The sequence below is a fragment of the Lutra lutra genome, chromosome X, assembly GCF_902655055.1.
Source record: "Lutra lutra chromosome X, mLutLut1.2, whole genome shotgun sequence".
NCBI classification, from domain to species: Eukaryota; Metazoa; Chordata; class Mammalia; order Carnivora; family Mustelidae; genus Lutra; species Lutra lutra.
In genome coordinates, this window is record NC_062296.1 from 69203853 (window position 1) to 69225487 (window position 21635).

Here is a 21635-nt window from a genome sequence, read left to right on the forward strand (position 1 = left end):
GAATTTTTAAAAGGTAAAAATCTGTTTCAGTCCAGAGTCAAATCTGAAAAAAGTAATATCCTTATTTCAGTTGATATTTTTCAATATGAAATATCTATTTTTCTTGCCACTTTAAGGGAAATAAACATTGACAAATGTTATTAACATTTAATGAATGATTAATAGCATTGCCTTTTCCATAATAATTTATTATAAGAAGCGTTTTATCATGTTCAAGAGACACGTAAATAATTCTATGCAATGCCATTTATAAATGCTTTATAATAGGTTGATGGAACATTATTTAGAACCTGCTACAAACATGAAAAAGGTAAAAACAAGCCTCCTAATGACTAAATCTTAAAAATCTGTGTTGTCATTAATCAAGTTTCTTAAATCATTTCTAAATGTTACCTCAATTTAAAAATGCAACTGCCATTTCTTATTCAGTTGTTCCCTCAAGTAGGGATAGAACAAATCTATAGCACTCAACCTGGAGTAACCACCATGGCTTAGAATTGTTAGGTGCAGTGGCAGCAGAAAGTTCCAGAGAATTACCTGTCATCAAAGCCTAGAATATTCTGATAATAATTTTAGACAGATGTTAAGTAAGGGAGGTGGTACAAACAAATTTATGACAGATGTTTTTTAGGTAAACCTTTTAAACTAATTTACTGATAATTAGACCTTGCTTAGAAATAAATGCCACCTGCATCACCTGGGTGGCTCAGCTGGTGAAGCGTCTGACTCTTGGCTTCAGCTCATGTCATGATCTCAGGTTCATGAGATCGAGCCCCTCCTCAGGCTCTGTGCAGTGGAGAGTCTGCTGGAGATTCTCTCTTTCTCGCTCTGCCCCTCCCCCTCCTCACGTGCACGCTTTCTCTCTCTTTTAAGTAAATAAATAAATAAATTTATTTTAAAGGACTATCACATTTAGGTAAAATAGAAAAATATATTTTACATATGTCTAGTAAAAGAAAGAAACAAAATTTAAAAAATAAAATAATCATGAAATTCCTACAGGGCTACAATGAATGCCAGTCCATAATTTCACAAAAGAAATTTCACCCTAAAAGGTCTATTTAAGGATGCCTGGGTGGCTCACTGGGTTAAAGCCTCTGCCTTCGGCTCAGGTCATGATCTCAGGGTCCTGGGATGGAGCCCTAAATCGGGCTCTCTGCTCAGCGGGGAGGCTGCTCCCCCACTCCCCCCGCCCTCTGTCTGCCTTTCTGCCTACTTGTGGTCTCTGTCTGTCAAATAAATAAATAAAACCTTTTTTTTAAAAAGGTCTATTTAATTCTGTCATTGTTTTGTAAATAGGAAAGAGTTATTCAGCTAATGTCTTCACACCTTGTGTGTTCTCACTTGGTTATCTCTGCACCACTGATTTTTTTTAAAGATTTTATTTATTTATTTGACAGAGAGAGAGTGAGCGCAAGAAGGGGGAACAGCAGAGGGAGAGGGAGAAGCAGGCTTCCCACTGAGCAGAGAGCCTGATGTGGGGTCCATCCCAGGATCCTGGGATCATGACCTGAGCTGAAGGCAGACGCCCAATCGACTGGACCACCCAGGCGCCCCTTCACTAATCTTTTTCTTGTCACCACCACCCTCCCTGTTGTGACTTGTTCTCCCTGCCTTCTGCTCCTTTCCTCTCCATGTTATCTTACACACTTCTGCAAGATCCCTTGTCCTAAATGTTACACTGGTCATACCACCCCTTCAGGGACTTGTCCTTTACATTAGTATTTCTCATCCAAGATCCTCAGAACACATAGGTATCTGGACACATTACATGCTGTTTGATGAGGGAAAAACAGTAATCTGTGATCAAATATACCTGGAAAATATAGGGTAAACAGAGTAAAGCTAATTTCTCTACTTCTCATAACCTTTGATGTCCCAAAAACTCAGTGTGAATTTCCAGGTTAGAGCTAAGATATGAAGCACTTCTCAAATTTATTTCTCCATCAAAATCATTTGCTGCAGAACATCCTCCAACATCTTCTAAGACACTTGAGAACACTTTGAGATACTGGTTGACAGTATAATTACTCAATTCTAAACCTGATATTCTATGAACTTCACAGTAGGGCCCTATATTAGTTTCCTAGGATTGCCATAACAAAGTACCATAAACCAAATCCCTTAAAACAACAGAAATTTATTATCTCACAATTCTAAATGCTCAAAGTCCAAAACCAAGTTATCAGTAGGGCCATGCCCTGAGGTCACATGCTGAGGTTCTAGATGGTCATGAATTTTTTTAAAGATTTTATTTATTTGATAGAGAAAGAGAGTGCAGATGCATGAATGGGGATGAGAGGGAGAAGTAGGCTCCCTGCTGAGCAGGAAGTCCCATTCAGGGCTCTATCCAGGACTCCAGGATCATGACCTGAGCCAAGGCAGATGCTCAACTGACTGAGCCACCCAGGCGCCCTCACATGGTCATGAATTTTGAGGGAACACTATTCACCCTAGTACAGGCGCCAACCATCTTTGTAATATTTCTCTCAATACTATTTAATGTTTCCTGTGTTTAAACCAATAACCTTTAGTTACTGCCCCTATAATATACCCTGGACTTTTTCCTTTGGCAGTTCGGACTTAGAGACAGTGTGCTAAGATCAGTTACCCTTGAGGCAGATGTTATACGTTGGCTCACTCAACAGCTTTATCAACCTATTCCTCACTTTCCTCTACTACTAAATCTAGACAGGAAAATACTGACTTCCCAGATGCTCTTGCACCTAGGGGAGGCCATGTGACAAGTCTCACACCAAAGTCCTTGAGGAAGATTATTATCAAAAAATAAAAATGCAAATGACCATAAGGAGAAAAACATTTTCCTTGTTCTTTTATATTTTTCCTGTTTTCCTACCTGGAAAATGGGGAGACATGATGAGTGGAAGTGCAGCAGCCACCTTGTGACCATGAGGGTGAAAGCCATACACATCACATGTGGTAAGGCAGGAAAATCAAAGGAATGTGAGTGCTTGAAAAGAATATGGAGCCTCCTGGGATGCCTAGGTGGCTCAGTCACTTAAGTGTCTACCTTTGGCTCAGGTCATGATTCCAGGGTCCTGGGATCGCACCTAGAATCAGCCTCTGTGCTCAGCAGGGAGTCTGCTTCTCCCTTTGCCTTCTATCTCTCTCTCTCTCTCTGACAAATAAATAAATAAAATCTTCAAGAGAGAATGTATTAAAAATTTAAAAAGACTAGGGAGCCCCTAATACTGTGGATTGCCTATTCCTAGACTTTTGTGCATGAAAGCCACTATTCAGAGGGTTTTCTTGAGCTAGCAGTCATGTGTAATCCTGATTCATAAATCCTTTCCATTTGTTAAATTCAGTTTCTGTCTGTTCTTAATAATGACACTGCTTTCTATAGCTGGAAAAATGCTTTTCTTCTCTGAATTAACATGACTGATTTCTAGGATTCATTTATCAATTAATATTCTCCTGCCAGGCAGCATTGCTCTTTTTCTATTCAAACTGTTATTTTAATATTTCATGTACTATTTTCATATTTACCTATATAACTAAATATAACATAGTTGTCTTAGATGACTCAGAAATATAACATACTTAACAGAAAGTATTCCTTCTACTTCACAGCATATAATAGCTGAAAATATTTTCTCAAAACATGTCCACTATGTGATTAAGTTGGGGGATCTGTAAAGTATCTGTAAAGGTGTTGCCTACTATTGTCCTCTCAAGTAGTTCTTTCTGCTGAATCTCCCATTATATCCATTAGACCATGCTCCTCATATCTTACTGCATAAGGAACCTGAAGGCAAATACTGCAGACATTTTCTATAAGAAAGATACTGCTCATAAATGGATTTCTTGGAGAGAAGAAATTAAGAAATTAAGGATCTGTCCTCAAAGCGTCAGTCCAGAGTTTGTTTTCTGTTCAACCAAGACTTCTCTCTGCCCTTGGGACTTGACTCTTGGCAGAAAGATCGACAGGCTTAAAATGTTCTTGTGGGAGTCCAGAGAGAAGGAGCCAGAAAGGACTGATGATGATATTTGGAATAAATTTTGAAGAATCTGGTAAATGTTCCATTTGTCCTAATATAACCTTTTGACAATCTTACAAGAAAATCCCTTTATAATAAGATTCTGAAAATAACTATATATCTTTGCCTGGGCCAGGGCTCATAGCAGGGACAGAGCCAAGCCTCTATCTAGTGCCTTTGTTACACATGCACATACACACGCATTCATAATATATACACATATCCAATACATATGCATACACTCATAAATAAGCATAGAGAAACACAGGCATTCATAAATACACACATGCACACACATTCAAAAATAAACACAAACACGTCTATGAACACATATACACATGTATGCACAAATGTCTATGTACACACAGAAACTCTATACTAATCCTTGCATATATTGACTATGCCAGATTTTCAGGTAAAGTGGAGAAAGAAATGTCCAAGTTGTTTTCAGCATAAAATTTACAAGGAGTATCTGTTGTCTCACCTTTGAGGTAAGGAACACCATGAACTATTGACACCTAATTTTTTTCTGGCAATTGGGACTTATTTAATGAAAATTTCAATAATGTGGCAATCATAACCTTCTTTCAAGCAAAAAGATAGCATGAGAGAAGCCCCAGATCTCAGATTCTGCAACAAGTATTGTTTTAAAGAATATCATGCCATACCCTCCCTACATGAGCCACCCACCCTGGCATTCATTAGTTCCTTAAATTGCTGTACCATCTTCCTCCTATTCATAGACTTCATCCATGTTGTTCCTTTCTGTCACCTAATTAACTGGTACTTTTCTTCCAAATTATGGGGTAAATGTTCCCTCCTTAGGGAAACCTTAACTGGAATAAGTACTAAGTGAGCTCCTCCTTTTATAGTCTTTTATAACCTTGGGTGGAACTTCTTTTTTTGTGCCCAAGAAAGGTTGCAATTTTACATTTATTTGTGTGATTATTTAATGGAAGTCTATCTCCTGTAGTAGACTGCAAGCTAAGAAAGCAAGGGTTATCTTATGTGTATAATAGTCTCTTGCAGCTAGTAGAGTGACTGGCACATACATAGTAGATGAACAATAAATATTTATTGATTTGATGGAAGGTTGTCTCTGAAAGATGGAAAAACACAAAGTATCTGAATGCACTCAGCTGCAAAAAAAAAACAAGCTGAATATGGCCCACACAATAAAGGTAAGTTATTGGTTACATAGCAAGAAAGTCCAGATGTGGGGTTAATTTCAAGGATGGTTTGATTAAAAAGATCAATGGGATCTACAGAGTCTTGATTCTTTTCATCTCTCTCCTTCTACAGCATCATCTTAGACCTGGCTCCCCTCCACGGTCACAAGGATGGCTGCCAACAACTCCAAAGATTACATGCTTTCTTGTCCATATTCAGAAGAAAAAATACCTGCCACAGTAAAAGAAAGAAACCTATAGGTTTATGGTAACTGGGCTGGCATAGATCATGTGTCCAGCACTGCACCGGGGACTGGCCGAAGAGAATGGAGTACAGCAACTGATCTAAAGAGAATGGGGGAGGGCGTGTCTGGGTGGCTCAGTTAGTTAAGTGTCTGACTCTGTTTCAGTTCAGGTCATGATCTCAGGGTCCTGGGATGGAACCCCAGATCAGGCTCCCTGCTCAGCATAGAGTATGCTTGTCCCTCTGCTCCTCCCCCTCATGCTCTCATTCTCTCTTTCTCTCTCTCTCAAATAAATACACTTAAAAAAAATAAAGAGAATGGAATATATTGACTGAACATCATTAACAGATGGATATCTAAGGAAATATCTTGGTAATTTGAAGAAGGGGAGGAGATAATGGATATTGCATAGACATCCAACTAAAATGTGTCAATAAATATTGCATGCAGCGCATAGTTAAGTACAGCACATAGAAAGGGTTATGGATCAGTGTAAAGAGATCTCATAGAGTGTTGAGGACTGAATTGAGTCCCTCCCAAATTCATATGTTGAGGCCCTAACCCCAGTAACTCAGAACATGACTGTATTTGGAGACTTTATTTGGAGATAGGGATTTAAGCGATCATTAAGTTAAAGTGTGGTCATTATGGTGAGTCATAATTCAATATAATTGACATCACTAAAAGAAAAGGAAATTAGGAAACAAACAACATAGACAGAAGGACGACCATAAGAGGGCACAGCAAGAAGGCGGCCATCTGCAAGCCAAGGATAGAAGCCTCAGAGGAAACCAAACCCACCTACACCTTAAATGGTTCTATCATCTAGAACTGTGAAAATATATAGTTGTTTCAGCCACCCAGTTTGTAGAATTTTGTTATAGCATCCCCAGAAAACTAATACATGGAAATAATGTAATTTCCAGATTTATTAACCAACTATATAGAGCTTAATGGAAGTACCATGATAATACAGTTCTTTTGGGGGGTATCACACAGCTACACGACTTCTCACTAGACTCTGGGTGCCTTCATCATACACAACTTCCTGTGATATTCTAATATAAGTAAATTTCTGTCAGAATTGCAAAACATTCAAACACCCACTGTTTTATACTCAGGCTTTTATATCATTGTTCTTCTGTAATCCCACTTACAAACTACTCTTAGAAGACTTAACATGAAAATCTATGTTTCTATTTAGAGATGTTTATAAATACTAGATATTTTGTCTCTTGAACAAAACTGAATAAGAGCATATTCACATTACGTATTTGTCAAGAGAAAGTAAGGTCTTCCTAAATAGTTTTCCTTTTTTTTCCCCTAAATATGTCTCTTTAAGAAAATATCCATGTCTCAGCCTTCCAGGGTTCTGAAAAGCCAGTAACCCCACAGTCTAACTCCAAAGACTATTATCATAAATGCGTCTCTTCAGCAGATATTCCCACGTCAACAAGGTGACTATTAGTAAATTTGAGGTAAGAGTTGACATTTTCCAACAGCTGGAGGACGATGGGTAAATTCAGGGCCCTGCATCTACATAGCTTCCTCTAGAATCTATAAGCCCTATAACCCCTCCAGGGGTATTTCAGAAACCTCTAGATCAGAAGAGGAAACAAGAGCAGCATAAACCTACTATCCCTGGAAAGAGTTGAAACCCAAATCTTCTTCTTTCTTCCTCTTAATTTAGGGTTCCTTTATCAGACATGAACATAGTGTCATAAACTCAGCTGTGCCAGAACTACAGATTCATTTACTGCTTTAGAGCTCATTTTAATTTCTGTTATGATGTTCCATCCTACTGCCATGCTGCTTAGATTCCACTGGCCCCACCAGATCCATTCTAACCTGTACCCTGCTTGGTTCTGAGCCCCAGGCGGCTGGCCTCAACAGACTGCATATCCTAGACTCCCTTGTTCTCTGGCTTCCAGGTGGGTTTTGGCCAATGGGATGACAAAGAAGGAGGTGGGTAGTTCACTATCCTTCACTCTGCTGCTGGGCAAAGCCCTGGGCAGGGTAGAGTAACCTTCTGCTGCATCACCTATGCTTCCTGCCTACTGGACTGTGGGGAAATCTAAAAATTCCCAGGGGAAGAGGTGTCAAGCAGGCTGGTAGGAAGCAGGTGGGAGATCCACATGGAAGTTTGTGGCAACAGCCATCACCAAGTGTGCAGGAATATTGCCAAATGTTAACAATCATTTTAGCTGAATCAGTTCTTAACTGATTGAACTTCAGCCCTAGTTTTGCTCTTGTCCATTGCCCAGCTGGTAGCAGTGAATGTGGGGCTTCTTCTGGACTATTCTGTGACCTAAATAAGGCATAGCAACTTCACAAAATTAGAACCCAATATATTTTTTAAAGAAACCCAGAATAAAACTGTGATTCTCTCATTTCAATAAACAACTACATTGAGTCTCAATTTCTTTTTTTTTTTTCAATTTCTTCAACCAAAAGTGGAGATGGTACATACATTTTAGGATAACTCTAAAGGTAAATTAACTCAGCATGTAATATGCTCAGTATTATAACTGACAGCTAGTTTAATATTGCATTTTTAATCAACATAGCATTATATACTTGTGATAGCAAAACGGAAAGCATTACTTTTCAAAATAATTAGAAATTCTCTCTTTTTATTCTGCTGGAGTATACTCCCTCCATAGAAAAACCAGAATGGATCCATCCCCTCTTCATTACAAGATAAAATTTTGTGAGGTAGTGAGTTCAACCTTATCCCAACCCAATCCTTGCTACTCTCAACAGTTGCACTTTTGCTGTTCTGGTTTTTCTCCTCCTAACTCAGAGAAGAAAGTGCTTTCTTTTAGATTTTTGAAGAGTCTTAAAATAGTCAAGAAAAATATTTTTACATTGAAATGAACCATCTGGCCACTTTATCTTGTTCTACATTGAACATCCGGAGTTACTATAATATTTATTTATTGGATTCTTTATTCATGAAAGTGCTATTACAACTGGAAATTGCCATGAGTAGTCAGCAACTGCTTTTAACTGTTTCCTTTCCTTTTTTAAACTAAGAAACATTCTTTATAAGAACTAGAATTAAGAAATGTTCATGAAAATTAGAGCATCAATTAAGAAATCTAGATCCAAACCTTAGTTCTGCTACTAACTAATTTTGTAATCACCAGCAATTCACTCAATTTCCTCACCAGTTAAATGTAGGATTGGCATAGGTGATTATCAATGAACTCTTCAAATTCACTTACTCTATCTTGATGTTTCTAAGGTATTTTATTTCATGTTTTTAAAGGATTTTATTTATTTATCTGAGAGAGAGAGCGCGCGCGAGAGCTTGCACCAGCAGAGGGCTGGGGGGAGAAGGAGGGAGAGGGAGAAGCTGGCTCCCCATTGAGCAGGGAACCCAGAACCATGACCTGAGCCCAAGGCAGACATTTAACCAACTGAGCTACACAATCACTCCTATTTCCAAGGTATTTTTTAAAAGATTATTTATTTATTTATTTGTCAGAGAGAGCAGAAGCACAGAGAGCTGCAGGCAGAACAGGCAGAGTGAGAAGCAGGCTCCCCACTGAGCAAGGAACTCGATGTGGGACTCGATGCCAGGACGCTAGGATCAGAACCCAAGCCGAAGGCAGATGCTCAACCAACTGAGCCACCCAGGCGTCCCATCTAAGGTATTTTAGCATGAAAGAGCAGCTAATATACATTCAGCAATTATACCTTGGACCATGTGCATTTAATAATCAGACCCGATTTTGCAGATAAGAAACAACATGTGAGGGTAACTCCCTGACTCAAGATCTTACAGGTAGGTAGTGGAAGAGTCATAGTTTAAAATGGTCGTTTTGAATGTAAATTGTATAGTTCAGTGAATATCATCTTATTTTTGTTATGAGTTTCCAAAATAAAATACCTTCCATGACTGAAAAAAAAAAAAAAAAAGTAAAATTTCACAAGTGTTCAGTCAGCCAGTAAGGAAATAATCAACAATTTTAGCAAGTTTGAAAGACTGAGAGGTATCAAAAATGTGTCAGTTTGGAAATGTAGCGATATTTTCTATTCATTTATAAACAAACTATAAATGTAACTCTGCATTTTTAGGGAACAGAACAATAACAGCCAAAAAAATGAACACCCTCTTACCACCTTGATGGAACCAGAGATTGTTTTACTCCAAGTGAATCCCAAGAGGATGACACCTGCTGCCTATTTCTCTGCTGTGCTTTTCAAGCAAGTGTTTCTTTCTTGGGTGCTTGTGGAATTCAAAGGATGGTTGGTTTATAATCTGCAAAAGGTTACTTATGTACTTATTTCTATGATCAGTAGATTATTTTCTGCATAATAGGATAGATTATAATGGTTTCCTAAAACTCACATGAAACCAGTGACTCAATTTCCTATTAGTGGGAGTTTAAAAAACATTCACAAGCTAGGCCTGGTGGGGTATTATGGAGGGCCTGTATTGCATGGAGCACTGGGTATGGTATATAAACAACGAATTCTGGAACACTGGAAAATATAAAATAAAAAAACGATTCACAAGCTAGGAGTATTTTTAATTGTTTTATAAGTAGAAAAGACTAGGAAATATAAAATAATTTTAAATGAATAATTAAAATTTAATAAATATTTTAAATTAATGTGGGGAAAGTAAATGACAATAGCCATTTCTGTGACAGTATTGTGGGGATGAAAGGAATAGTAGTGACAACTAATAGTAGTGACAAACTTTTTTCCCAAGCATGAGATGATACTGCTTTTGGTTGACTATTAATCTCATTTGTAAAGTCTTTTAAAAAAATACCTTTCTGAGACAGTGATGACATTTTCCTCCATACTACATACTTATCTATGTACAGTGCTATAAAAAATAATCTTTGGAGGATACAGAACTTAAATTTTACTTCTATTTACTGATATAAAAGCATCAGTAAATAGAAATGTAATTAGAATCAGTGCATAAAACTGACACTTCATTTCTATTTGGATATAGTCTGATGTCACTTCTTCTGACTCATTGAAATTAAAGCTCAATGTACTTCTTTCCCTTGACAGAGAAATAGAAAAAATTTCGTTGTCAATTGATTAAGGTACAATTTTATAGCTAATGTGTGGTGTCAGGCCCCCTGACAGGATTTCAAAACTATTATATCTATTTTTCACAGATGATATGAAAATGCTATGATTCTATGAAAACCCTAAAGATTCCACCAAAAAAATCTGTTAGAACTAATAAAAAAAATTCAGCAATGTTGCAGGATACAAAACCAACACACAGAGATGAGATGCATTTTTATACGTGAACAAAGAACAATTTGAAAAGGAAATTAAAAAAAAAATTTAATTTACAATAGCATGTAAAAGAATGAAACACTTAGGAATAAACCTAACCAAGGAGATGAAAGGCTTGCACACTAAAAACTATGAAACACTGCTAAAAGGAATGAAAGAAGACACAAATTAAATAGAAAGACATCCTGGGTTTATGGATTAGAAGATTCAATATTGTTAAGATGTCCATATTATCCAATGTGATTCACAGATTCAATGCAATCTCTACCAAAATTTCAACAGCATTTTTTGCAGATACAGAAAAAAATCCTAAAATTCATATGGGATCTCAAAGACCCTAGGCCTTCAAAACTATCTTAAGAAAGAAGAAAAAAGAAGCATTATACTTCCTGATTTCAAAACATATTACAAAGCTACAATAAAAAACAAACAAACAAACAAACAAAAAAAAACGGTTTGGTCTAGGAATAAAACTAACCAAAGAGGCAAAGGATCTGTACTCAGAAAACTGTAGAACACTCATGAAAGAAATTGAGGAAGACACAAAGAAATGGAAAAAAATTGCATGCTCATGGATTGGAGGAACAAATATTGTGAAAATGTCTATGCTATTTAGAGCAATCTATACATTCAATGCAATCTCTATCAAAATACCATCAACTTTTTTCACAGAACTGGAATAAATAATCCTAAAATTTGTATGGAACCAGAAAAGACTCTCAATAGCCAAAGGAATGTTGAAAAAGAAAATCACAACTGGTGGCATCACAATGCCAGACTTCAAGCTCTATTACAAAGCTATAATCATCAGGAAAGCATGGTACTGGCACAAAAACAGACACATAGTTCAATGGAACAAAATAGAGAAGTCAGAAATGTACTCTCAACAATATGGCCAACTTATCTTCAAAAAAGGAAAGAATGCCCAATGGAAAAAAGACAGTCTCTTTAACAAATGGTGTTGGGAAAATTGGACAGCCACAAGCAGAAGAATACAGGTGGACCATTTCCTTACACCATACACAAAAATAGACTCAAAATGGATGAAAGACCTAAACGTGAGACAGGAACCCATCAAAATCCTAGAGGAGAACACAGGCAGGAACCTCTGACCTTGGCCATAGTGACTTCTTGCTAGACATGTCTCCAAAGGCAAGGGAAACAAAGGCAAAAATGAACTACTGGTTCTTCACCAAGATCAAAACTTTTGCACAGCAAAGGAAACAGTCAACAAAACCAAAAGACAACTGACAGAATGGGAGAAGATATTTGCAAATGACATATCAAATAAAGGGCTAGTATCCAAAATCTACAAAGAACTTACCAAACTCAACACCCAAAGAATAATAATCCAATCAAGAAATGGGTAGAAGACATGAAAGACATTTCTCCTAAAAAGACATCCAAATAGCCAACAGACACATGAAAAAATGCTCAACATCATTCGGCATCAGGGAAATAAAAATCAAAACCTCAATGAGATACCACCTCACACAAGTCAGAATAGCTAAAACTCACAAGTCAGGAAATGACAGATGTTGGTGAGGATACGGAGGAAGGTGAACCCTCCTACACTGTTGGTGGGAATGCAAGCTGGTGCAGACACTCTGGAAAACAGTATGGAAGTTCCTCAAAAAGTTGAAAATAGAACTACCCTATGACCAAGCAACTGCACTACTGGGTATTTCCCACAAAGGTACAATGTAGTGATCCAAAGGGGCACATGCACCCTAATGTTTACAGCAGCAATGTCCACAATAAACAAGCTATGAAAAGAGCCCAGATGTCCATCAACAGATGAATGGATAAAGAACGTGTGGTATGTGTATATATAATGGAATATTACTCAGCCATCAGAAATGAAATCTTGTCATTTGCAATGATGTGGATGGAACCAGAAGGTATCATGCCAAGCACAGTAAGTCAGTCAGAGAAAGACAATTATCATATGATCTCACTGATATGTGGAATTTAAGAAACAAGGCAGAGGATCATAGGGGAAGGGAGGGGAAAAATGAAACAAGACAAAACCAGAGAGGGAGACAAACCATAAGAGACTCTTAATCTCAGGAAACAAACTGAGGGTTGCTGGAGGGATGGGGTAACTGGATGACGGACATTGGGGAGGTTATGTGGTGTAATGAGCACTGAGTATTATATAAGACTGATGAATTACAGACCTGTACCCCTGAAACCAATAATACATTATATGTTAACTAATTTAATTTAAATTAAAAAAAAAAAAAACAGTGTAGTGCTGGCAAAAAAAGGCAGACAAATACACCAATGGAATAGAACAGGGATCCCAGAAAGAGATCCTCACATATATGGCCATCTGATCTTCAGCAAGAGTGCCAAGACCACACAATAGGGAAAAGACACTCCCTTCAACAAATGGTGCTAGAAAAACTGGATATGCATATGAGACAAAAAGGAAAATGGACCCTTATCTTACACCCTATATAAAAATTGAATCAAAGTGGATTAAAAAGGGGTGCCTGGGTGGCTCAGTCAGTTAAGCATCTGACTCTTGATTTCGGCTCAGATAATGAACTCAGGGTCTTGAGATAGAGCCTCATGTCAGGCTCTGCGTTCACTGGGGAGTCTGCTTGGGATTCTTTTCCCCTCCCTCTCCTTCTGCCCCTCCCCGCTGCTTGTGCTCTCTCTCCCTGTCTCTGTCTCTGTCTCTCAAATAAATAAATAAATTGTTTTAAAAAATAGATTAAAGACCTAAATGTTAGACTTAGACCTATAAAACTCCTAGAAGGAAAAAGTAGGAGAAAAGCTTCCTGCCATCACGCTTGCAATGATTTCTTGGATATGACACCAAAAGACTAAACAAAAGCAAAAAATTAGACAAATGGGCTACATCAAATTGAAAACATTTGTATATCAAAGAAAACACTCAACTAAATAAGTAGGGAACCTACCAAAATGGGAGAAAATAATTACAAACCATATATTTGATACAGGATTGTTAGCTAGAATATACATTTTTTTAAAACTCCTTCAACTTGACAACAAAAAGTAAAATAACCCAATTAATAAATGACAAAGGACCTTAATAGACATTTTTCCAAAGATGATATATAAATGGCCAACAAACATATGAAAATGTGTTGAACATCACTCACCATCAAAGAAATGCAGTTTAAAACCACAATGATCTATCACCTCACATCCATACTATCCAAAAAAAAAAGAAAAGAAAGTAATAAGAGTGGGCAAGCGTGTGGAGACATTGGAAGCCTTGTGCACTGTTGTGAGAATGTAAAATGGTGCAACTGCTATGAAACATAGCACGAAGTCTCCTCAAAACATTAACAATAGAACTCTACCACAATCTAACAATCCCATATCCAAAAAACTGATAGCGGGATATCAAAAGACATTTGCATCTGCATGCCCATTGCAGCATTATTCGAAGCGCTGAGAGGTGGAAGCAACCTAAGGGTCCTGGACAAGTGAAAACTAAATAAAATGCAGTATACACATAGAGTGAAGTATTACTCAGTCTTAAAAAGGAAGAAAATCTTGTCACATGTTACACCATGGATGAAGTTTGAGGACATAAAACTAAGGGAATTAATCCAGTTACAAAATCATAAATACTGTGTGATTTCACCTATATGAAGTATCTAAAACAGTCAAATTCAGGGAAACAGAAAGTAAAGGGGTGGTCACCAGGGACTGGAGGAAGGTGGACAAGGGGAATTATTGTTTAATGGTACAGAGTTTTGGGTTGCAAGATGAAAAAGTTCTAGAGATCTGTTTCCCAACAAGGTGGATATACTTCATGCCACTAAACTCTACTCAAAGAATGGTTAAGATGGCAAATTTCATGTTATGTGTTTTTAAATCACAATTTAAAAAAAATCATGATACTCAGATCATCTCAACAATAATATTGTCAATTCTAAGCATCCTCTTCCACAGCTTCTAACAATATTAACACATTTCACCTACAGCACTCACCTGGCATGTGAAATATATTTCTAAAGCTTTGATGTTGGGAAATGTACTTTCAAATGAAGAGTTAATTATGATCACCCTCAGGGTATACAATAGAACCACAACAACACTCATGGTGATTATTTGGCTGTCAGTACTACCAAAAGTAACATTCGAGCTCATTTTCCACATAATTTCAGCCATTGTTAGAGAACGAATACTTGAAGCAGAGCACAACTTTGTCTCTAAGAGAAATGTTTAAAAATTAAAATCTATGTAAAATGACCACCATAAATAAGGCTACTAATCATCCATGGTTAGGTTTGCTTTTCATATCATGACAAAAATCAGGCCCTCCTGCCCAAAGGGCCATTTATTCCTAGGCCAGCAGACTCTTTCTGCCAAATTGCCAGTAAACAAAATACTATACTCTCTGCCATTGAGCTATTTCATATTTTAGCTCTTTGGCCACAAATATGTGTACTGGTTTCTTGGAAGAAATTAGTGCAATTCAGGGTTCATTTATTTAACTGTAGGGCTAAAATAAACTTTGAACACTTTTTGTTTTGCTGTTGTTAAAATAAATGTTTCTTAGTAGCATTTTATGCATAAAATAAATGCATTACATATATAATATGCATATTTTATATATTTTTAATATTATAGCATTTTATGCAATAAAATAATTTTCTCTTCTTTTAAAAAAATTGCTTATAAAAAAAAATTGCTTATAAACGTGTATCTTACCTTTTAGCCATGGTAAAAATGTTGGAGTCATTCTTCACACTTTCCTCTCCCTTAGAAATCGCCAGTTTGTTCATTTTGCCAAATCATGTTAACGAATCCATTCTTTTTGACCAACAGCTTGTATTGGACTTGTTAAGACTGTAGGCTCTGATTGGGCTCCCCACTCAGCTGGAAGTCTGCTTCTCCCTTTCCTTCTCCCTCTGCTGTGTTACCTCTCTCGCTGTGTCTCTCTCTGTCAAATAAATAAATAAATAATCTTTAAAACAAAAACAAAAAAGACTGTAGGTTCTGAAGCAACATATCCTGGATTTGTGTCCAAGCTCATCTACCTCTTAACTCTGATTTTCAGCAAAGTATGTTCTTAAACTTTCTTGGCCATAGTTTCCCCAAAATGGGTATAATAATAATTACTATTGATATGGTTGTTGTATTATGTGACTTATTATGTAAAAAACTAGGGGCGCTTGAGTGGCTTAGTCAGTTAAGCATCTGCATTTGGCTCAGGTTATGATCCCAGGGGTCCTGAAATCAAGACCCAGGTCCAGCAGGGAGTCTGCTTCTCCTTCTGCCCCCCCACCCCCTTATGCTTCCATTCTCTCTCAAAGAGATAAATAAAATCTTAAAGAAAAACTAATAATATATGTAGTATATACTGTCTTCTACATATTAGCTTTTTTCAGGATTGTCTCTATTTTCACTCTCATAGTTTCAAGTCCTGTGGTCTCATCACTGGAGAGCTCTAACAATCACTGAATTGGTCCACTTCAATTCCATCCTCCAAATAACCTCTAGAGTGACTAGTCTAGAGTACAAATCTGACCCCATCACTCTTGTACTTAATAATCCATCTGCAGCTTCCTGCCACTGACCATACAAAACATAAAGTTTCCTAATATGGCCAACAAGAGCCCTCTTAGCTAGATGCCATATTATCTCTTCAGCCCTATCTTTTGCCATCCAGCCTTTCACATTACACTTCAACAGCCATCAACAATTTATAGTTGCAGGGTATGTCATGCTGTATTGTGCCTTTATACAAGTGAAACCATGCTGTGCCCACCTGCATTTCTTGGATTGATAATATCCTCTGGCCACAAAGGCCCATTTTCTCACCTGTATGACAGACAGGCAAAAAGTGCTAGAGAATCAACACTTCCCAGGAAAAACCCTCCACCGATGACCAACAGGAGCTGGTGTATAAAAACTCCCACTCCTTCATCTCATAAGAATCACTAAAGATAACTCTGAAGTGTATATTCTACACTGTCCCTCAGAATTCCCCAGTATGATCAAGCTCAAGTTGCCCACAGCAACTACATGAAAAAAATCTTTTTATTCACCATCATCTCTTCACCGTCTTACTTACTCACTGGTGTGTACTGGTGTCAGTGCTCAAATAAACAACTTGTTTTCAAATCCCCCTGTTGGGGTCTGTTTTGGGCGAGCTCGAACTAAGACTTTACTATATTAATTTTGGTAATTAACACTGCCTGAAGCTATAGTTGGATCATCTCATAACTAAACATAATCGATGTGTTTTCTGACTTTTGCAAAGTCTAATGAAGACTGGTCAATAATCTATTTTGTTGCCATACCATCTAGAACACACAGTTTCCCGAGTCATGTCAGAGGGCAGAGTAGAATGGATGATGCACTCCCACTCTCGACTGCCATAGCTAAGTGACTTATGCTACTTTCGCTTGTTATCCATTGGCCAGAACTCATTACTTGGCCAAACCTAACTGCAAAACAAGCTGTAAAATATAGATGGGATTGTTTGGTGAGCATCAGCTATTTCTCCCCTACCTAATCTCCCATTTTATTACGAAATCCATTATAGTTCAACACCTCAACCCCAATGATACTGGATCAAAGGTCGTTTCTGTGTGGTCTCATAATGCTTTCTATAAATCTCTATTAATTGTACCAAAATAATTTATGTTTTTGTTGGTCAGGTTAAAATACCACCCAGTGAGCTCCTTGAATATAGAGATAATGCCTTGTTTTGAGCCAAGCTCTCAATAGCAAATACATTTCTTTTGTGGAAGAGCTTACATTATTAGTATTTTATAAAAGATTCTGATTATTTATGATCAAATTCCATAAGCTTTTAGGTATCCATTCCATGGCTGCCAGAATGGAGATCAGTAATTAGGAGAAATGAGAGAGAAGTTCAGAGACTGTGTTTTATTCATCTCTCTGTCATAGCACCTGTCCAATTTCCTAGTACTGCTAGAGAATGTGTGAAGAAACACATCATTAAAATAGAGATTGAATCAAGCAGTTTTTACTTCTAGATTTCAGACTACCAATTTGGAAAATGGTTGTCCATATTATATACTAATAACTATGGTTTATATTTAGTTGATTTCTAGTAGACTTGAGTGATAATATAATTGGATATTTTCCTGAGACATACTAAAATATTGTTTTCTCCAATTTTTACCAATAATTATCAAATTATCAAGATTAACTCATTATTATAGTTACCTCTTTCTTCACAGCACATAATCTTTTGGGAAAAGGTCAAGGTGAAACAATATACTTCATATTCACATAGGCCAAACACACAAAATAGGAAAATATTATATATGAAGGGAAGGAGAGAGTGTGTGAAGTGGCTTTTATTTCAAGCAGTATAGCAGAGACTAGACATTGAACATCCCTTCTAAGGAAAATAATAAAAAATTACATAAAATGTAAACCTGTTTTGAAATGTTACTGCTGACCTGATAAGAAACAAAGAATGGACAAATTACAAAAAATAAAAGGAAAACAAAAATCCCAGAATGTAAAAAAGGAATAAAGGTAAGTTTTATCCTCAGGGCATCTATAAACCTTGGTGACCTTGAGCAGAGCATTCTCCACTGCTATGAAAGGCACAGGAACAGAAGCATGAGGCTAGGGCTTGCCCAAGTCTAATACAACTCCCAGGTTGAAGCTAGGATCTAGAAGGGATAGACCTTCCATATAATGGAAATGAGAAATACACCTGGCACACCAATGGGGCAATAAGAAAACATGCCTGTCTTAGCATTCACCTTGTATGTAAGGGAATATAATATCCCCTAACAATATTTAAATACAAGCAGTCTTCATACATTTGTAGCCCAAATTCACATAACCAGAAACGTTGAGAGGAGTGTTTAAAATAAGTTTTCTGGACCCCTAGATGACTGACAGAATTAAACAAATCGTTCTTGAGTGAAACAACTATAACCCAGTCCTCAAATCACTCCCACAGAAACAATCTAAGGAACATGAGATCACAGAAAAAAAAATATCAAAGCCATAAGAATCTAGTTACCAAAACTAAGAGGCAGAATCTGCTGTGCAAAGAATTCCAGTGTTGGAATCATTAGAACCAGAATACAAAATAACCGTGGTTATGTATTTCAAAACAAGAAATAGAGGTCTGAAATTTTAAACAAGAAATAAGAAACAATAAAAAATAAAAATGCAGATCTGAAATTAGATCTAAATAATTTGTAGAAAGGAAAACCATAATAATTAAAGTTAAAATTTTGAGAATGGTTTAAATAGTAAAATAACTAGAGAGAAGAAATAAATGAAAGATGTATCCAAAAGAACGCTCTGAAAAGAAGTTCAGGGAGACAGAGCATTGGAAAATGTTAAAGAGATTAAATAAAGTATGCATATATTTAGCAGGGTGTCGGGGGTGCCTGGGTGTCTCAGTTGGTTAAGACTCTGACTCCTGATTTTGGCTCAGGTCATGATCTCGGCGTCTTGAGATCAAGCCCTGTGTCAGGCTCTGTGCTAGGTGTGGAGCCTGTTTAAGAGTCTCTCTCTACTCCCTCTGCCATAGGCTCCACCCCTTTAAACCCCCCCCAGTACTCTCACATGTGCTCTCTCTCTTACTCTAAAAAAAGTAAAAAAAAAAAGATAAATTAATCAATCAATCAATTGATTGATTAAATAGCTAGGAAAAACATAAAAAGAAACAGACATAGAGAATATTACACATAAATATAATGGAAAACTATAATAAACAAGAAGAAAAACTAGCAATGTCGACAAAAGGGATAAATAGTACAAAATGAATCCTGAAGATATGAGAAATTAATTCTAGTCTCTCAGTAATCCTATAACAATGTAAATAGACTAAACTCAACCTGAAAGACAATAATTTCCCAGACTATATACAAAATGAAATAAAATCCAACCATATGTTGTTTACAGGAGACCTATCTCAATTATCAAAATACAGAAAGATTAAAAATCAAATGATAGAAGGATACACCAGGAAAATACTAACCAAAACAGAGGTAGTGTCAATATATTTGTAACAAACAAGCAGATTTTAAGACCAATGAATTATTGAAGATAAAAAGAATCCTGCATAGTGATCAAAAGTTTCAGTTTTCCAGAAGATAATAATGATTCTTTACTCATATAGGCTTAACAGTATAGCTTCAAATGGTGCAAAGCACCAACTGACAAAATTGAATGATAAGTTATGAAAACTATCATATTGGGAGAGTTTAGCAAATATCTGTAGCAACTAATGGATCAAACAGATGAGAACTTACAAGAATGTAGAACATTTGAACATCACAATGAAAAGTTTGAAAAGTATATGTAATATTGCACGCAATGAATGAAGAATATATGTTTTCTGGAAGAACTTGAGGAACATTATGAAAATCTACCATATTCTAAGACAAAGTAAATGGCAATGCATTTTTTTTTCTTCTTGCTTCCCTTTCATCCATATTGATTATTCTCAACTTCACAACCAGAGCGATCATGGGTAAACCTAACGTGGATGAGTCATATCTCTCTTCAGATTTCTCCAGTGGCTTCATGTCATGCTACAAGTGAAAGCTCAAATCCATAGTCATTATAGTAGCCCACAGAGACAACACACATACACCTCTAGCCGATTTTGCCTCTCCAATCTCATTTGCTTCTCTCTCCCTTACTCAGTGTGCCCCAGGTACACTGATATCCATTGTTCTATTGATATATTAAGCCTCACTTTATTTTAATTTGACACAGAGAGAGAGAGAGATCAAAAGTAGGCAGAGAGGCAGGCAGAGGAAGAGGAGGAAGCAGGCTCTCTGCCGAGCAGAGAGCCCGATTCGGAATTCGATCCCAGGACCCTGAGATCATGACAGAGGCATGACAAAGGCAGAGGCTTAACCCACTGAGCCACCCAGGTGCCCCAAGCCTCACTTTTAACTTCCAAACTTTTCACTTGCTATTTCTTCTGCCAGGATGCTTCCTGTAGATATCAGAACATTCACTCCTTCAACCCCTTTAGGTCATTTTACAAATACTATTTTATTACTGAGGTCTTCAACACCTATGCATAATTCATCCCTTATCCCTCCAATTTTTAATTTTTCTCTTCTTTATTCTTCTTAATTTTTCTCTAAATCATTTCACACCATCTCAAGTATTAATTTTTTTTTCCTTAGGGAGTAACTTTTTTTTTTTTTAATTTTATAAACATATATTTTTATCCCCAGGGGTACAGGTCTGCGAATCGCCAGGTTTACACACTTCACAGCACTCACCATAGCACATACCCTCCCCAATATCCATAACCCCACCCCCCCTCTCCCAACCCCCCTCCCCCCATCAACCCTCAGTTTGTTTTGTGAGATTAAGAGTCACTTATGGTTTCTCTCCCTCCCAATCCCATCTTGTTTCATTTATTCTTCTCCTACCCCCTCAACCCCCATGTTGCATCTCCTCTCCCTCATATCAGGGAGATCATATGATAGTTGTCTTTCTCCGATTGACTTATTTCGCTAAGCATGATACCCTCTAGTTCCATCCACGTCGTCGCAAATGGCAAGATTTCATTTCTTTGATGGCTGCATAGTATTCCATTGTGTATATATACCACATCTTCTTTATCCATTCGTCTGTTGATGGACATCTAGGTTCTTTCCATAGTTTGGCTATTGTAGACATTGCTGCTATAAACATTCGGGTGCACGTGCCCCTTCAGATCCCTACGTTTGTATCTTTAGGGTAAATACCCAGCAGTGCAATTGCTGGGTCATAGGGTAGTTCTATTTTCAACATTTTGAGGAACCTCCATGCTGTTTTCCAGAGTGGTTGCACCAGCTTGCATTCCCACCAACAGTGTAGGAGGGTTCCCCTTTCTCTGCATCCTCGCCAGCATCTGTCATTTCCTGACTTGTTAATTTTAGCCATTCTGACTGGTGTGAGGTGATATCTCATTGTGGTTAGGAACATCACCAAAGGCAAGGGAA